The 18,363-nt window shown below is 40.6% G+C and overlaps 1 protein-coding gene across 2 annotated transcripts in view; it reads right to left on the bottom strand.

Moving 5' to 3' along the window:
• Window positions 1-491: 491 nt before the first annotated feature.
• LOC144602402 (potassium voltage-gated channel subfamily A member 4-like) overlaps window positions 492-18,363 on the bottom strand; it is a 47,564-nt gene continuing 29,692 nt past the window's right edge. For both annotated transcript variants that reach the window (XM_078415484.1, XM_078415485.1), the window contains one exon: window positions 492-2,504. The gene's annotated coding sequence lies outside the window, so the exon portion shown is untranslated. The remainder of the gene's footprint in view (window positions 2,505-18,363) is intronic.

Below are 18,363 nucleotides of genomic sequence, written 5' to 3' on the forward strand. Positions count from 1 at the left end.
CAGAGATGCTGCCTGTCCCGCTGAGCTACTCCAGCTTTTTGTGTCTATCTTAGGTTTAAACCAGCATCTGCAGTTCCTTCCTATACTATAGCAACCATGCTGGTTTTTTTAAATTAATTATGTACTTGCTCATTTAATCTTTAAGATTTTTAAAGTATAAATCAAGATTGACAATACATATTAATGTTTACTGAACAAAAGCTGCAGTGATTTAGTTTGCGATTCCAATTATGAATTTGAGTACAAACAATTAATAGAGCCTTGGATATTAATTGCAGGGAAGGAACTAATAAGAAAGGTGAAAGATATGAGAAAGCATAATGACTTCTTGATATTAAAACAGAAATGTTAATTCTTTAAAAAAGTGAGCATGTATTAAAAAAATTAACAGTGAGCAATTTCTTTATATAGCATGATAAAATATTAGTTATTTGGATAAGTGCACATAGGGTACTTTGATAATCAAATTCTGAATTCAGGAACTATCTGCCAATCTACTAAAGAACAAATTATTTATACACAAAAAGAAATATGTGTACTCTTTTATATTATGTATAGAAGTGATAAATAGTATTTGTCACCTATAATGTATCTTTCAATATTTCTCAAAATAGCTTGTTAATTGTGCAAGCAAATTTGGATTAAAAGTTTCTTAAAGCAAATAGCCTGTTTAGCTTCATTTGTTTTTACAGTACTTTTTTTATACTTTGTATTCAACTATATACAAATTTTGGAAACTTCTCAAAACGGAATTGTTCATATATTACAATATGAAGATAACGTTTGCAATCATATAATGTCCTTCTGAAAAATAATCAGTTTTAAAGCAATCTGTAAATATATTCATCACCTTTTAAAATATATTTGAATTCATCTTTGTTGTTATCTTTGATATTATGAACAGATCACTTTACAAATGGTCGAACAAGATTATATCATATCATATCATATATATACAGCCGGAAACAGGCCTTTTCGGCCCACCAAGTCCGTGCCGCCCAGCGATCCCCGCACATTAACACTATCCTACACCCACTAGGGACAATTTTTACCTTTTACCCAGCCAATTAACCTACATACCTGTACGTCTTTGGAGTGTGGGAGGAAACCGAAGATCTCGGAGAAAACCCACGCAGGTCACGGGGAGAACGTACAAACTCCTTACAGTGCAGCACCCGTAGTCAGGATCGAACCTGAGTCTCCGGCGCTGCATTCGCTGTAAAGCAGCAACTCTACCGCTGCGCTACCGTGCCGCCCTACCTCTAAACACCTACCTCTGAAATTTCACTGTAGATTTTTAAAACATCAAGTTAGCATAATTATTATTTTCCAAGTGAATATTACCAGATTTAGGAAAATAATTTGTAAGACTACACAAGCAATGAAAGCATTCCACAATTATAAAAAATATAAAAGAAGTTGTCATTGTAATATATTACAAACTACAATATGTACAGCTGAAACCCTCAATTTCCTTCAATTAGTACCCATTACTGAACTCAATCTATAAATTTAACATGTTTACATCATTACATACATAAACCTGTTTTAGTCATGGAATGCATGCATAAATGTAACACATCGTGGGTTGATTTGATCAGATCTGGGGTATATTTTATCTATTTAATGGTTAACATGGAGTCTGCCTCCCACCTAACTGTTGATGGGAGGCTTGCTCCATTTTGAAGTAAGGGCCTAATTAAAATGGTGCCAGTGAGATGCAGGCATTAGATTCAACTAGCTCGAGTCTCGATCTGGATACTATGGTGTGTGAGGACCTAGGCTGGCAATGGCTCACGCATTATTCTTGCGGAGTGTGATAGATCACAACAGCTCATTCTGGCTACACAAAAAAATATTTTTAACTTACATTTTTGGTGTCTTTTCTGCTGTATTTTCTAATAAAGCTGGCTGGTGCATATTTAACTGTCAAAATAGCAATTAATGATCTCTTTCTTTCACAGAATCATGAAATAAAAGCAGAAAATCAGAAAGATCCGAGCTGAAACATTTATTCTGTTTCTCTTTCCACAAATGCTGCCTTACATGCTGAATATTTCTGTTATTTTATGTTTTTAATTTAGATTTCTAGCATCTAGAATTTTTGTTTTGTGGTCTCATATCTTGCATATTTATAAGGACCTACCACCTGAAGCTAATAGGCAGACCAGCTGCCAAGCAGAAGATGGTGGAAGGAGAAACCATGGAATAAATGAGGTAAAAAGCCTTTTGGGGTAGCAATCACCCAATTTATAACGGTGTCCAACGTTAAAACCTATTCTCTGGTTTTAATAACTTACTTGTTACACTACCTATTTAACAAGTACATTCTTATGGAAACAACTTATGCCACACTAATCACTCTATTGTGCAAATCCTTCCTTTGTTGTGTGTATTTTAACTTAATTTGATGTTTCTTTGTTCATAATCCAGGTGTTGATAGCAGACTTGCATTTCCCCATTTCAATTTGATTTGTATTACCGCTTTGAAGTTCATTAGATTCCTAAAGGAGAAACAATGACAAAGTCTTAAGAATTTTGCACAACCTAATATATAAGATTATATTTATAATTTCCTTTTACAGATTCCTGTGAATAAATATCTTTGTTTGGAATTTGTAATATCTTTCTGTGTGTACATTTAATTTTGCTGCTGAGCAATTTTATTTATCGAGTTTTGAACATCCTTAACTATGTATGACCTTGATAAAACCAAGCATATCTATTTTAAGCAGTTCAACAAATGGATCTTTGAAATTCCTCTTCTTGGTTACTTCCTCTTCTTGCTATTGAGGGCGTGCAGCGTAGGTTTACTAGGTTAATTCCCGGAATGGCGGGACTGTCATATGTTGAAAGACTGGAGCGACTAGGCTTGTATACACTGGAATTTAGAAGGATGAGAGGGGATCTTATCGAAACGTATAAGATTATTAAGGGGTTGGACACGTTAGAGGCAGGAAACATGTTCCCAATGTTGGGGGAGTCCAGAACAAGGGGCCACAGTTTAGGAATAAGGGGTAGGCCATTTAGAACTGAGACGAGGAAAAACTTTTTCAGTCAGAGTTGTGAATCTGTGGAATTCTCTGCCTCAGAAGGCAGTGGAGGCCAATTCTCTGAATGCATTCAAGAGAGAGCTGGATAGAGCTCTTAAGGATAGAGGAGTCAGGGGGTATGGGGAGAAGGCAGGAACGGGGTACTGATTGAGAATGATCAGCCATGATCACATTGAATGACGGTGCTGGCTCGAAGGGCCGAATGGCCTCCTCCTGCACCTATTGTCTATTGTTACACATCATCTACATTACTGCAATCTAATTCTCCCTAATTTGTGACCCTGTTGGATTATTCCAATTAGAGTTAAGAGTTTCACAACATAGATACTTACAAGAAACTACTTGTTAAGTTGAAAATTGAAACAAAACTCCAGATCTTTGCCAATAAAAGTCAAGTTGATTTATTTTGATACCATTCACCAATTTATTTTCTAAAACCTGCGCCCCTCATTTCCTTAAGAACATGAAACTCTTGCTGAAGTATGATTCCATAGATATTGCTCCAATACCATGCCCTCATGGCCATTCATTTTGCATGGATCTAAATACTGCGCTGCTTTTAGACTTTACAGATACAGCACGGAAACAGGCCCTTCGGCCCACTGAGTCCGCGTCGACCAGCGATCACCCCATACACCAGCACCCGTAACACAAAGTATTCCTTTCATAAGAAAAATAAACTTAACCTTTAATTAGCAACATTTTAATTTAATATGGATTTCGGGAAGTTTAGAGACCTACCATCATGAATATTGAAGCAATTCACTACAATATTGTTAAACAGACTTCACCCATTCATTAAATGGCTTAAATACAGCTTTGCTTTGCCCATGAACAAAGGGTAAGTCTGAAAATTTAGTGTCCATCAGTTTAATACAGCTATTGTCAAATCTGATCTAGTTCAGACAGTCTTAGTTACAACTCGGGGTCAAGGAAAGAGTGTTGACGTCGCGGCCCGGTTTCCACCAATCTTTCCACCACCACGCACACGAAGTGCAAGGCGCAATTGTATGCAGATGCCGAGAAGGGTGAACAATTTCTAATCTTGTGATGTGGGTTCGATAAGACTTACAACTCCAAGAATGGAAAAGATGCAGTCTTTCAATCCAGCCTACAAACACACACATTAAATAGAACAAGTAACTGCATGGAATTTATGTCAACTTTGTCTCTGAATAGCTTTGTTGTCCTTACTTTCCACCCTACAAACCTTTAATCCTTTTGATTTCGAATATTCATCTTTTTCTCTTACAATCTCTTGTACATTTTTCTCTTATCAGTGTCCTAACTGTAGCATTCCATATCCGAACAACTCCCGTCTTAAAAATTCAAACAGCTACATTTTTTTGTAATGATTTTAAATATACATAAATGCAAATAATAAGACTTACAAGTACTGTAATCCAAGTGGCAAGTTGGAATGTGAAAGAAATCTGATTTTCACTATTACTGGATGCTTTATTACTGACTTCCATTGATTCCATTTACATCTCACGCTTCCTCGGCAAGGCCACCAGCTTAATCAACGATGAGTCTCATCCCGGTTACTCACTCTTCTCCCCTCTCCCATCAGGCAAGAGGTATAGAAGTGTGAAAATAATAATAAATGTGGAGAATAATGTCCAAATTCTTGTTGCATGCACTTTGGTACCACCATACGTGCCTGGAAACCTCCAACCTTTAATGCCCCATACACATGAAAGAGAAGGATGTAGTTTCACTGAGTAACAGGCATAAAGATCATTAGTGAGTGGTATTCTGACATACGGCACAGCTCATCTAAATGTTAAAGTAAGTGAGACAACTTTGGGGCTTTAATTTCTCTTTATAGCTTACTTCTGAGATTTTCTTAGTTAATCTCAAATGCCTTCTTGCTTCCTTGCCAAATATTTCTCACAAAACTGGTGACAGCTGTCTGGTGAAGGATATCGACCTGAAACATTGAGTTTCTTGCTTGACCCATGCATTTCCCCCACCAGGAGGCGTCAGCAATGGCTGCCTCACCAACAGTCTGTCTGTCCTTTCCTTCTTTGTGTTTTGATTGTATGTGTTAAATGTATGTTTTTAGTGTTCTTTAGCTTGTTTTATGTGAGGGGTGGGGGGGGGGGGGGGAGTTGGGGGAAACTTTTTCTAATCTCTTACCTCGACGGAGATGCGATTTTTTTCCATATCGTATCTCTGTCCGCACTGCGGCCTAAACATCGAGGAGTTGGCGACCTTTGGTGGAGACCGATTTTGAGAGCTCCACCGGAGTCGGCTGCGGACTTACCATCGCGGAGCCCGCGATCCCTTTGCTAGGGGTCAACCTCAGAGCTCGAACCGCGGGTGCTTGCAGACTTAACATCACAGAGCCCGCGGTCTCTGGTCAGAGACCGACTTCGGGAACTCCAAGCCGCGGGAGTTTCGACCGCCCGGACGCGGGAGTTTCGATCGCCCCAACACGGAGACTTCAACCGTCAGCTGCGGGAGCTTCGATCGCCCCGATGGATGGTAAGGCTGCCCTGACTGCGGGAGAATAAAGAGGAAGCAGATTGGACTTTTTTGTCTTCCATCACAGTGAGGAATGTGGGGAAATCGCTGTGGTGGATGTTTATGTTGACTTTTATGTAGTTGTGTGTCTAGTTACTTTTTTTTCTCGTATAGCTGTATGGTAAATCGCATATCACTGTACCTTAATTGGAGAATAAAAGACCATTGAAACGTTTGAAGTTGCTCCTGAACCCCAGCATCTGCAGAATCTCGTATTTCTCAATTGTCTGCCTTTCCCATTTCAGATTGTCTTTGATTCAAGTTAAACAACAGAACAGATCATTCAAACAGACTGGTCAGGGAATGCAGCTGGAAATTCTAATTCCTTTGAGATAGTAGTCGGAAGTTCTTCATTTCTCCACTCATTTCTGTAGGTGATCTATATCCCGCAGTATAATTTGACAGCCTTCTTCACTCTCTGCAACTCCACCCATCTTAGTGTCATCTGCAAACTTACAACCCATCTACATTTGCGTCTCGCTCATTTATATATATCACAAACAATACAGATCTCAGACAGATCCCTGGGCACAGATCTCCAGCCAGAATAACACACCCAGCACAACCCGTTGTCATCCATTAATAAGCCAGTTCTGAATTCAAATGATCAAGTCTCCATAAATTCTATGCATCTTAATCATCTGGATCAAACTACCATGAGGGACTTTACAAATGCCGTGACAAAGCACTTCCTGAAATGGCCTCTTCATTAAAGTTCATCTGTTAAATCACTACGAACAAAAACACCACATGATATGGAGTGGGCAAGAATCTGACTAACTATTGACCTGCTAAAGCAGGTTATAATTACCGACATTCTAACTATGGATGATAGCACAGGCCTTGGTCATAATACTACAAACGGCTTGATACGTTATCGGTGCATCAGAATGCAGCAGCTTCCCCTCTCTCCCGTGTGGGAGTACATAATCATGGCAAAGGAGGTTACATGTTGTTTAATGGACTTTAATTTCATATTTCATGTACAAATTAAAGATGATGCTCTATGCATACTCATTTGTGCTAAGTGTTAAGTACCCTGACAATCAGCCGCTAAAGCGACCACTGGAAACCATGATTAAAACCAAATAAATTTATATTATTATAGGAAGGTGATAAAATTATTCCTTTCATTGCAGAGTGCATTTGTTACATGCCTCATGCAGTAGTACACTGCCAATTGATCAATATGGCTTTGGCTTCTGTCTATGGTTAGCCTGGATAACACTCAGCCACAGAAACTGTTACCTTGAGGAAGTGCTGTGCATGACCTGTAACTAGACTCAATTTGTTGTTAGATCGACTTAGTTTTAGTTTTCCCAGTGAAGTGGGGCACGGAAATGCTATTAATGCAAAGAAATTAACGCATGTTTTAGGGCTTCCTTCCGTACTTTACTCTTCCCACACTAGCAACTAAACATCACCACTGCCAAGTGCTCTACTGCTGTTCCAATAGACAACAGACAATAGACAATAGATGCAGGAGTAGGCTATTCGGCCCTTCGAGCCAGAACCGCCATTCAATGTGATCATGGCTGATCATCCAAAGTGGGATAACATTAGCTACCCTCCAATCCACAGGAACTGATCCTGAATATATAGAACATTGGAAAATGATCACCAATAAGTCCACGATTTCTAGAGCCACTTCCTTAAGTAACCTGGGATGCAGACCATCAGGCCCTGGGGATTTATCAGCCTTCAGTCCCATCAGTCTACCCAACACCATTTCCTGCCTAATGTGGATTTCCTTCAGTTCCTCCGTCACCCTAGACCCTTGTCCACCAGTATATCTGGGAGATTGTTTGTATCTTCCAGGCGGCACAGTGGCACAGCAGTAGAGTTGCTGCCTTACAGCGAATGCAGCGCTAGAGACTCAGGTTCGATCCTGATTACGGGCGCCGCCTGTACGGAGTTTGTGCGTTCTCCCCGTGGGTTTTCTCCGGGATCTTCGGTTTCCTCCCACACTCCAAAGACGTACAGGTATGTAGGTTAATTGGCTGGGCAAATGTTTTAAAAAAATTGTCCCTAGTGTGCGGGGATCGCTGGGCGGCACGGACCCAGTTGGGCCGAAGGGCCTGTTTCTGCGCTGTATCTCTAAATCTAAATCTTCCTTAGTGAAGACAGATCCAAAGTACCTGTTCAATTTGTCTGCCATTTCCTTGTTCCCCGTAATAAATTCACCTGCTTCTGTCTTCAAGGGACCCACATTTGTCTTAACTATTTTTTTCCTCTTCACAAACCTAAAGAAGCTTTTACTATCCTCCTTTATATTCCTGGCTAGCTTACCTTCATACCTCATCTTTTCTCCCCGTATTGCCTTTTTAGTTATCTTCTGTTGCTCTTTAAAAGAGTCCCAATCGTCTGACTTCCCGCTCATCTTTGCTATGTTATACTTCTTCTCTTTTATTTTTATACTGTCCTTGACTTCCCTTGTTAGCCACGGTCGCCTCTTACTCTCCTTAGAATCTTTCTTCCTCTTTGGAATGAACTGATCCTGCACCTTCTAAATTTATATTATTCCCAGAAATACCTGCCATTGTTGTTCCACCGTCTTCCCTGCTAGGGTCTCTTTCCAGTCAACTCTGACCAGCTCCTCTCTCATGCCTCCATAGTCCTCCTTGCTCAACTGCAATAGACAATAGACAATAGACAATAGGTGCAGGAGTAGGCCATTCAGCCCTTCGAGCCAGCACCGCCATTCAATGCGATCATGGCTGATCACTCTCAATCAGTACCCGTTCCTGCCTTCTCCCCATACCCCCTCACTCCGCTATCCTTAAGAGCTCTATCCAGCTCTCTCTTGAAAGCATCCAACGAACTGGCCTCCACTGCCTTCTGAGGCAGAGAATTCCACACCTTCACCACTCTCTGACTGAAAAAGTTCTTCCTCATCTCCGTTCTAAATGGCCTACCCCTTATTCTTAAACTGTGGCCCCTTGTTCTGGACTCCCCCAACATTGGGAACATGTTTCCTGCCTCTAATGTGTCCAATCCCCTAATTATCTTATATGTTTCAATAAGATCCCCCCTCATCCTTCTAAATTCCAGTGTATACAAGCCCAATCGCTCCAGCCTTTCAACAGACGACAGTCCCGCCATTCCGGGAATTAACCTAGTGAACCTACGCTGCACGCCCTCCATAGCAAGAATATCCTTCCTCAAATTTGGAGACCAAAACTGCACACAGTACTCCAGGTGCGGTCTCACCAGGGCCCGGTACAACTGTAGAAGGACCTCTTTGCTCCTATACTCAACTCCTCTTGTTACGAAGGCCAATATTCCATTGGCTTTCTTCACTGCCTGCTGTACCTGCATGCTTCCTTTCATTGACTGATGCACTAGGACACCCAGATCTCGTTGAACTCCCCCTCTTCCTAACTTGACACCATTCAGATAATAATCTGCCTTTCTATTCTTACTTCCAAAGTGAATAACCTCACACTTATCTACATTAAACTGCATCTGCCATGTATCCGCCCACTCACACAACCTGTCCAAGTCACCCTGCAGCCTTATTGCATCTTCCTCACAATTCACACTACCCCCCAATACTGACACTTCCGATTTTCCCTTCTCCCTCTCAAATTGTAGATTAAAATGTATCATATTATGATCACTACCTCCTAATGGCTCTTTTACCTTGAGTTCCCTTATCAAATCAGGTTCATTACACAACACTAAATCTCCTTCTCCCTGGTAGGCTCCAGTACAAGCTGCTCTAAGAATCCATCTCGGAGGCACTCCAAAAACTCTCTTTCTTGGGGTCCATTACCAAGCTGATTTTCCCAATCTACCTGCATGTTGAAATCTCCCTTAACCACTGTAGCATTACCTTTGCGACATGCCAATTTTAACTCATGATTCAACTTGCACCCTATATCCAGGCTGGAGTTACTCTGTGTCTATCTTCAGTGTAAACCAGCATCTGCAGTTCCTTCCTACAAAACTCAATCTGTAAACAAATTAGTTACTTAACTATCCTGATTTTTATAAGCTTAAAATTGACCTCAATAAATTAGTACAGGAAGCATGCAAACTTTCTGTTGTCTGTAAATAGTTTTGGTATTCAGCCAATGACACGTTACTGTTATATTAATCATTATTGCAGCATGGTGTGCTGAATATTGGCTGCGATTAGTGAGTGGAAACCATGCTGCAACAAACACAGCCTCTTACTGGGAGCAACATTGTGTCTTAAGCAGCTGAGAGCAGCAGTGAAGATGCTATATTCAAACAACACACACAACATGGAAATGTAGTGTTTATAATTTTTTGGATTCTGTACAATAACTGCTGGAGAGTCTCTAGCTAGCCACAGGGGCCAGAAGGCCCTTCAGGCAACTATATCCAAGGCAGTGGGAGGAGGTAGCTCAAGTAATATCAATGTCTTGAAAGCAGTTCACTGGTCTCACATCCATGGTCAGTCTGTGAATGCAACTTCAAACACAATATTCTGATTGCACCACCAGTCCCAGCCTTTATGAGTGCACAATACTCCCATCAATCACCTACCAATCTCTTCCCACTAGGATAAGGGCTTCAAACATTTAATTGATATCCCCATACTCACACTTCTATAAGGGTCACCCTAATGTTTCACAGTTGAATACATTGCTAGGTGTTCAATAAATTGTTTGGCACTCGCCAGCATTTTTATTATTCTTTGAATTGGACACTGATAGCAAGTTAAGAAATTATTATCTCCTATTGCCCTTTGAATTCACGTCCATAGGTATTTGGAGCAGAATTCGGCCATTCGGCCCATCAAGTCTACTCCACCATTCAATCATGGCTTTTCTTTCTTTCATTCACAAACCCATTCTCCTGCCTTCTCCCTGTAACCCCTGACACCTTTTCTAATCCAGAATCTGTCAATCTGCGTCTTAAAAATACCCAATGACTTGGCCTTCACAGCCGTCTGTGGCAATGAATTCCATAGATTCACCACCCTCTGGCTAAAGGAATTCCTCCTCAACTCCTTTCTAAAGGTTATTCGTTTTGTAACTAATGGGGGAATTGCAGAGGGCCTGTTAAGAGTCAGTCATACTGACTGGGTCTGCTTCCTTCTCTTGGAAAGGAAAGAAATGCCTAACTGCCAGCAATTGTTGCTCATTGACAGGAAATAAATAGGTTGCAATACCTCCCCTGTGGAGAAGAAGCTGCTTATAATGCAATCAATAATGACTGACAATGGAGGGCAGAATTCATTGGGAAAAAAAATCAACATATCCACTGATCCTTCTTCTTACTACTCCCTTTCCACTTAATCTGTAATCTTTTCTGATTTACCAGCTGTGGATAGTGTAATAATTCATCTCTCATCTTTACCACTCCCTTAACCACAACTCTAATGCTTTGCTCCCTTGAGATAGTAACAGCAAGGGAGCCAGGCACTGGTGCAAGAGTCAGTGAAGATAAATAGATGAATCTTCACTCCATTTAATATTCAGTCAGCTTCAAAGAGGTGTTGTGTAATTTAGAGCATTAAGTCCATGAGATATTTAATTTTTATAGCCTGCTTTAAAACCTTGTAATATAGTAATTGTGGGCCATGTAAACCCAAATGGTCATCCCTTTTCATTCATGCAAAACTTCTAGAATTCCCATCGATTTAAAATGCAACATTTGTTTTATAAAATTTCACAACCCTACAATGTGGAAACAGAGCACACATTGAACTAATCCTGCTAAACAGCCAGGCAGCAGTCATCAAATGGTCAGTGGTTAGACCACTTCTGTCTATGTCACCTTACAATTTTTAGTGGTTTGGTAATAATGTGATGTCTGTACCTAAAATCAATAGTTATAAATTTTATTTTGATGAGAGCCACTCTGTCTGAACAAAGAGTGAATTATGGACAGGTTGTCAAAGAACAGCTTATCGGAGTGGTACAGCTAGACACAAAATGCTGGAGTAACTCAGCGGGGCAGGCAGTATTTCTGGAGAGGTGGGTGACGTTTCAGATAGATGGACTTGACCCGAAACGTCACCTATTCGTCTCTAGAGATGCTGCCCGTCCCGCTGAGTTACTCCAGCATTTTGAGTCTGTCTTTGGTATAAACCACCTTCCTACACATTTCGTCTGGTACAGCTAGAAATTAAGAGGTTTCCATCTCATCAGCTTACGCACAAAAATTAATAGTTCAATGTTCTGGTTGGAGCCCTGGGTTCTGGAAAACCGCAAAACTGAGGAGAGTAAAAGAATGGAGAAAATACTCTCTCTTACATTTCGAGGGCCTGAGCAATAGGGGGAAGTTAGGCAGACAGTGTGAACAGGTTAAAAAAAAGTGTGAACAAGATCTATTGTGATACATGGTGCAAGCAAAACATAATAATCCACCTATGTCACTGAGACTAATTTAAGAAGAATCAACAATGTGGTATTACTGATCAAGTTTCAAAATAATTTTCCTCATATACACTACATTCATTTTTAAACAGAGGAATCACATTTTACCAATCAGAATAGATCTATCAGGAAGCACCATAATCTTCAATTTAATCAGATGGTAAATTAACTAACAAAGCTAACTAATTTAGTTCATGAACTTAACAAATTTGGAAAGTTTCATTCTCAGTCTGTGTTCAGAATAACATCAGTAGTTGTGCTTCGATTTGGCCTCTGCAGCCTTCTGAGATTTAGAAAAATGCAATCTGTTTTATTGCTTCTCGATGCAGTTCAGTAGCATCAGATGGAAAGTATACATATACAAACATTCTGTACGAGCAGGGTCAAAGCTGATATACAGTCATAGTCATAGTGTGATATAATGTGGAAACAGGCCCTTCGGCCTAACTTGCTCACACCGGCCAACATGCCCCAGCTACACTAATCCCACAGCCTGCGTTTGGTCCACATCCCTCCAAACCTGATATATCGTGACATGATCTTATTTTTCAACAAAACATATAACGCTCCAAATGTTTATCTAGTAGTGAGTTATACATGTTATTTAACCTTATATATTTTTTAAAAGATGAGAATGCCGTCCATCACTCCCGGTTAAATTTGCGCAACATGATTCAATCTCAAGGATAATTTATTTTCAACAAGAATGGCACAGTAATGGTGGAGTGCAACATCGCAGGTGAGGGTTGGAGAAGTGAGTGAAAAAGCTTTTCCATCATTTAATTACGTGGTTCAGCTTCCATGAGGTTTACTACAAATAAATATTCATGCATTACAATTGATTATAATTGATGTTATACAAAACGACAACAAAAATAATTTATAGCAATAAAATAGTTGATTATAAGCCGACAGAAACCATGTGGGTGGGTCATAAGGTCATAAGCAATAGGAGTAGAATTAGGCCATTCGGCCCATCAAGTCTACTCTGCCATTCAATCATGGCTGATCTATCGTATCCTCTTAACCCCATTCTCCTGCCTTCTCCCCATAACCTCTGACACCCATACTAATCAAGAATCTATCTCTGCCTTAAAAATATCCACTGACATGGCCTCCACAGCCTTCAGTGGCAAAGAATTCCACAAATTCACCACCCTCTGACTAAAGAGATTTCTCCTCATCTCATTCCTAAAAGAACGTCCTTTAATTCTGAGGCTATGACGTATGGTCCTAGACTCCCCCATTAGTGAAAACATCCTGTTTATAAACAAACAGATGATTCCCCCCCCCCCCCCCCAACACTACCTTCCCTCCCCTAGGTTATCTTCCTCATATCCCATTTACTTTCAGTACAGGATGTGCTGGCAAATAAGATCTACCTGGGCTTATAGGGTTATACATTCAGATGTCCATGAGCTCCAGAAAGAACAGTTTATCATGTTTACCATGCTGTGGAATCTCTTCCTTTCCACTTCTCCTCATTATTGCCTCCACCAAAAAAAGCCTCTTGCTGGTTACAAGCAAACCTGGTTGGAATGGACTCACTTCATGTCCATTCCAACCAGCAGGTGAACACATCTAAACACAGTCTCTTATGAGCACAAAATCAACTCACCACAGCAGTGACATGTTAGAAAACTATTCCCATTTACAATCTACTCAAATGTAAATAAATCACTTATTGACTTATTTTTTGCAGATAGTGTTAGCATTGAATCGAGTTGAATGCTACGAAATAAGCTGGTGGAAATTGACTCACAGCCAAACCTTCGTTCAAAATTTAATTTGAATGAAACTAGTCACTGGCCAAAGATGGTTGATCGCTTATATGTAGTTCAAACAATTTCAGTATAGTCTGAAGAAAGGTTTCGACCCGAAACGTCACCCATTCCTTCTCTCCCGGGATGCCGCCTGACCTGCTGAGTTACTCCAGCATTTTGTGTCTACCTTTGATTTAAACCAGCATCTGCAGTTTTTTTTCTTACACATCAGTATAGTCCCACGCTTGCAATCATTTATGAATGCATACAAAATGCAGAACATCTTTTTCTCATGGCTATCAGGAAAACAGATGTGCACCTTTTTACTTCCATCCAGTTCATCTTCATAGTGCATTGTTTCAGGAAGAATGGAAGTATCATCAAGGATGCCTGCTATTCCATTCTACCTTCTGGGAGAAGATAACAGACCTTGAAAGCCCAGATAGTTACTTCCTCACTACTATCAAACTCCTTTACCAATCATCTCATTCACTCCGCCTTTGTGGAAGGAGCTGTCATGTACTCTTAAACTTAACTCTACCTCATTCAGTTATTCCGTAAAGCACTTTAGTATTGTTTACACAACTTCAGATTACACAACAATCTTTGCACCTTTCTGAGGTTCTGAATTCGTTATTAATTCTTATATTCATCATTACCATGTATACTGTTTACTCTATGAGGTTCATGCGAAGAGGAATTTGATTGTACCCTGATGTGTATGACAATAAACCAATCTGAATTTGATCTGGTCTAATCTGATCCACTCATATTTTCTTGCCAGATGTGTGAATTTTGAGCATAAGCAAGCATTGGTTATTTCAGATTTTAATTCAGACCATACAAAGAGTATAGAACAGAAATGGAAGATTTTGCCAAATTAAATTTTAAAATACAATTTACAACTTAATTAAGATTCTGCAATGGGAAGGAGCTCCCATCTTAAACAATTAGCTTCTATCAAATCTCTTCTAAATCTTCTGTCTTCCAAGAATAATAGTGCTCTATTCTAAGGTAGATACAAAATGCTGGAGTAACTCAGCGGGTCAGGCAGCATCTCTGTAGAGAAGGAATGGGTGACGTTTTGGGTCGAGACCCTTCTTCAGACTGATATCATGGGAGGGGGCGGGACAAAGATAGAATGTAGTCGGAGACAGAAAGACTAGTGGGAGCTTGCAGCTGAAAACCCTCTTTGCTACGACAACACCAGTAAATCTTTTCTGCACCCTTTTTGGGCCCAGCATGTCATTCCTATAGTGTGAAGGAACAAGAAATGGTCCAGTGCAGCTCAACTAGTTCTTTTTTCCATATTCAACATACTTACCATTTAACTCTATGTCTTTTTTTATGAATTCTTGAATTCTATCTGCTTTACTAACCACTATTTTCAATGTGCACTTCCACTTCCAAGAATTTATGCATATTAACACCCAAGATTCCTGTGTTCCTGTTTAACTTTTCATATTGTGCCAGTTAGTTGATGTTGTCATTTGTTATTCTTTATGCCAAAGCACATTACTTCACACTTCCCTGTATTACATTTCTTATGCCTCCTGTCTAGGGGTACCAACTATAGCACTCCCAAATACGGGACCAGGTGACGTCACCGCCCCGCGCCCCCTCACCCAGCCAGCGGCCAGGTGCTCCTGCTCCACTAATGGCGGCCGCCCGGGTCGGGAGGCAGGTTGCCACGCAACCTCCGTTAGGCGGCGCCCGGGCCTCCGGGCCTACACTGTCCGAAAGGTACGCACAGATTTTAACCAGCATCTGCGGTTTTTTTTCCTACTACACTTTCCGGGCCTACAGTATCGGGGCCTATAGCGCCCCCCGGGCCTAATACGGGACAAGGACGGTCCCATACGGGACAAGCCAATTTAGCCCAAAATCCGGAATGTCCCAGCTAAAACGGGACAGTTAGCAACCCTACTCCTGTCAGCCATTCAACCAGCCCCTCTCTCTCTTGCACTATTAGTATCCTCTGAACTGTTAAAGATTTGTAATTTAAATTTTACCCTGCAAAGCCACATCTATCAAAAGAGGCAGGGATCACCCCCTAATTATCATACCATTACCAAAATATTCTACTAAGTTCGTCAAATATGATTTGCCTTTTAATAAATCTGTGCTGAACTCTCCTATTTAATTTCAAATTTTGCTGTGAATATTAATGTTTGAAGCAGACACAAGAGACTATAGAGTCTAGAATCGTGAATAAAAACCAAGCTCTGGAGGACAGTTGGCCAGCCATCTTTTATGGAGGGAGATGGACAGATGACGTTTCAGGTCAGGATCCTTCTTCAAAGTTTAAAGAAGGGCCTCAACCTGAAACGTCATCAGTCCATCTCCCTCCACAGATGCTGCTTGGCCTGCTGAGTTGCTCTAGCACTTTGTTTTAGGAACATCAACATCTATTCTGATTAGAAATCCACATTCTATTGCAGCTGGAAACAATTTCCAAAAGATACAGCAAAGTAACATTCCAGTTCAGCCCCCACAACGGGAGACTCAAACAAATCAACACAGGCATATTAGCAATTCACTAAATCTGTAATATATGTAATAAAGAGGAACTGCAGATGCTGGATTATACTAAAGACAGACACAAAATTCTGGAGTAACTCAACAGGTCATGAACTGGGAGGTCTAGAACCGGAGTTGGAAGAATCCATTTTCTCCAGAGATGCTGTCTGACCCATTAAACCTGGGAACCTTCTTAGTTTCTTCTGATGAAATTATAACAGAGGACTATTTGAATCATCTGTTGGATTTCCTAGCTCATGGTAAGTATGAATATTGTCTATCCTTTTCTATACTATAGGCTTCATGAATTCATTAACATATTACATGGAAGAGACTTGCACAGTTAAATGATAGCCACAAATCAGAATGCTTTGCATGTAAAGTTCACATCCTGGAATTCGGAACATGAACAGCCTGTGATTTATGCAATGGGATTCACAGATTTAAGCTTGTAGGTTTAGACATTAAATTAGGCTTTCCTTGAATTGGCTCCACTGTTTATTTTTAAATTGGGAAACCATAACATTTATACAATATCTTATTTTAAAATCAACAGCCAAGTATTTGGTAAATCATTACACCTAACTCAGAATCAGTATGGATAGAAATGAGGAATAGAATCAGTATGGATAGAAATGAGTAATTGTAAGGGTAAAAAGACCCTAATGGAAGTTATCTACAGGCCCCCAAACAGTAGCCTCGACATAGGGTGCAAGTTGAATCAGGAGCTAAAATTGGCATGTCGCAAATGTAATGCTACGGTGGTTATGGGAGATTTCAACATGCAGGTAGACTGGAAAAATCAGGTTGGTAATGGACCCCAGGAAAGAGAGTTTGTGGTGTTTCTCCGAGATGGATTCTTAGAACAGCTTGTACTGGAGCCTACTAGGGAGAATGCAATTCTGGATTTAGTGTTGTGTAATGAACCTGATCTGATAAGGGGACTCAAGGTAAAAGAGCCATTAGGATGCAGTGATCACAATATGATAAGTGTTACTCTACAAATTGAGAGGGAGAAGGGAAAATCAGAAGTGTCAGTATTACAGTATAGCAAATGGGATTACAGAGGCATTAGGAGCTGGCCAGAATTGACTGGAAGGAGACCCTAGCAGGGAAGACGGTGGAACAGCAATGGCAGGTATTCCTGGGAATAATGCAGAAGTTGCAGGATCAATTTATCCCAAAGAGGAGGAAAGATTCCAAGGGGAGTAAGAGGCATCAGTGGCTGACAAGGGAAGTCAAGGACAGCATAAAAATAAAAGAGAAGTACAACAAAGCAAAGAAGAGTGGGGAGCCAGAGGATTGGGACTCTTTGAAAGAGCAACAGAAGATGACTAAGAAGGCAATACGGGGAGAAAAGATGAGGTACGAGGGTAAACTAGCCAATAATATAAAGGAGGATAGTAAAAGCTTTTTTAGGTATGTAACGAGGAAAAAAATAGCCGAGGCAAATGTGGGTCCCTTGAAGACAGAAGCGGGGGAATTTATTATGGGGAACAAGGAAATGGCAGACGAGTTGAACCGGTACTTTGGATCTGTCTTCACTAAGCAATCTCCCAGATGTTCTAGTGGCCAGAGATCCTAGGGTGACGGAGGAACTGAAGGAAATCCACATTAGGCAGGAAATGGTGTTGGGTAGACTGATGGGACTGAAGGCTGATAAATCCCCAGGGCCTGATGGTCTGCATCCCAGAGTACTTAAGGAGGTGGCGCTAGAAATTGTGGACGCATTGCTGATCATTTTCCAATGTTGTATAGATTCAGGATCAGTTCCTGTGGATTGGAGGGTAGCTAATGTTGTCCCACTTTTTAAGAAAGGAGGGGGAGAGAAAACGGGAATTTATAGACCAGTTAGTCTGACATCAGTGGTGGGGAAGATGCTGGAGTCAATTATAAAAGACGAAATTGCGGAGCATTTGGATAGTAGTAGCAGGATTGTTCCGAGTCAGCATGGATTTACGAAGGGGAAATCATGCTTGACTAATCTTCTGGAATTCTTTAAGGATGTAACTAGGAAAATTGACAGGGGAGAGCTGGTGGATGTGGTGTACCTTGACTTTCAGAAAGCCTTTGACAAGGTTCCACATAGGAGATTAGTGGGCAAAATTAGAGCACATGGTATTGGAGGTAAGGTGCTGACATGGA

The sequence above is a fragment of the Rhinoraja longicauda genome, chromosome 18, assembly GCF_053455715.1.
Source record: "Rhinoraja longicauda isolate Sanriku21f chromosome 18, sRhiLon1.1, whole genome shotgun sequence".
NCBI classification, from domain to species: domain Eukaryota; kingdom Metazoa; phylum Chordata; class Chondrichthyes; order Rajiformes; family Arhynchobatidae; genus Rhinoraja; species Rhinoraja longicauda.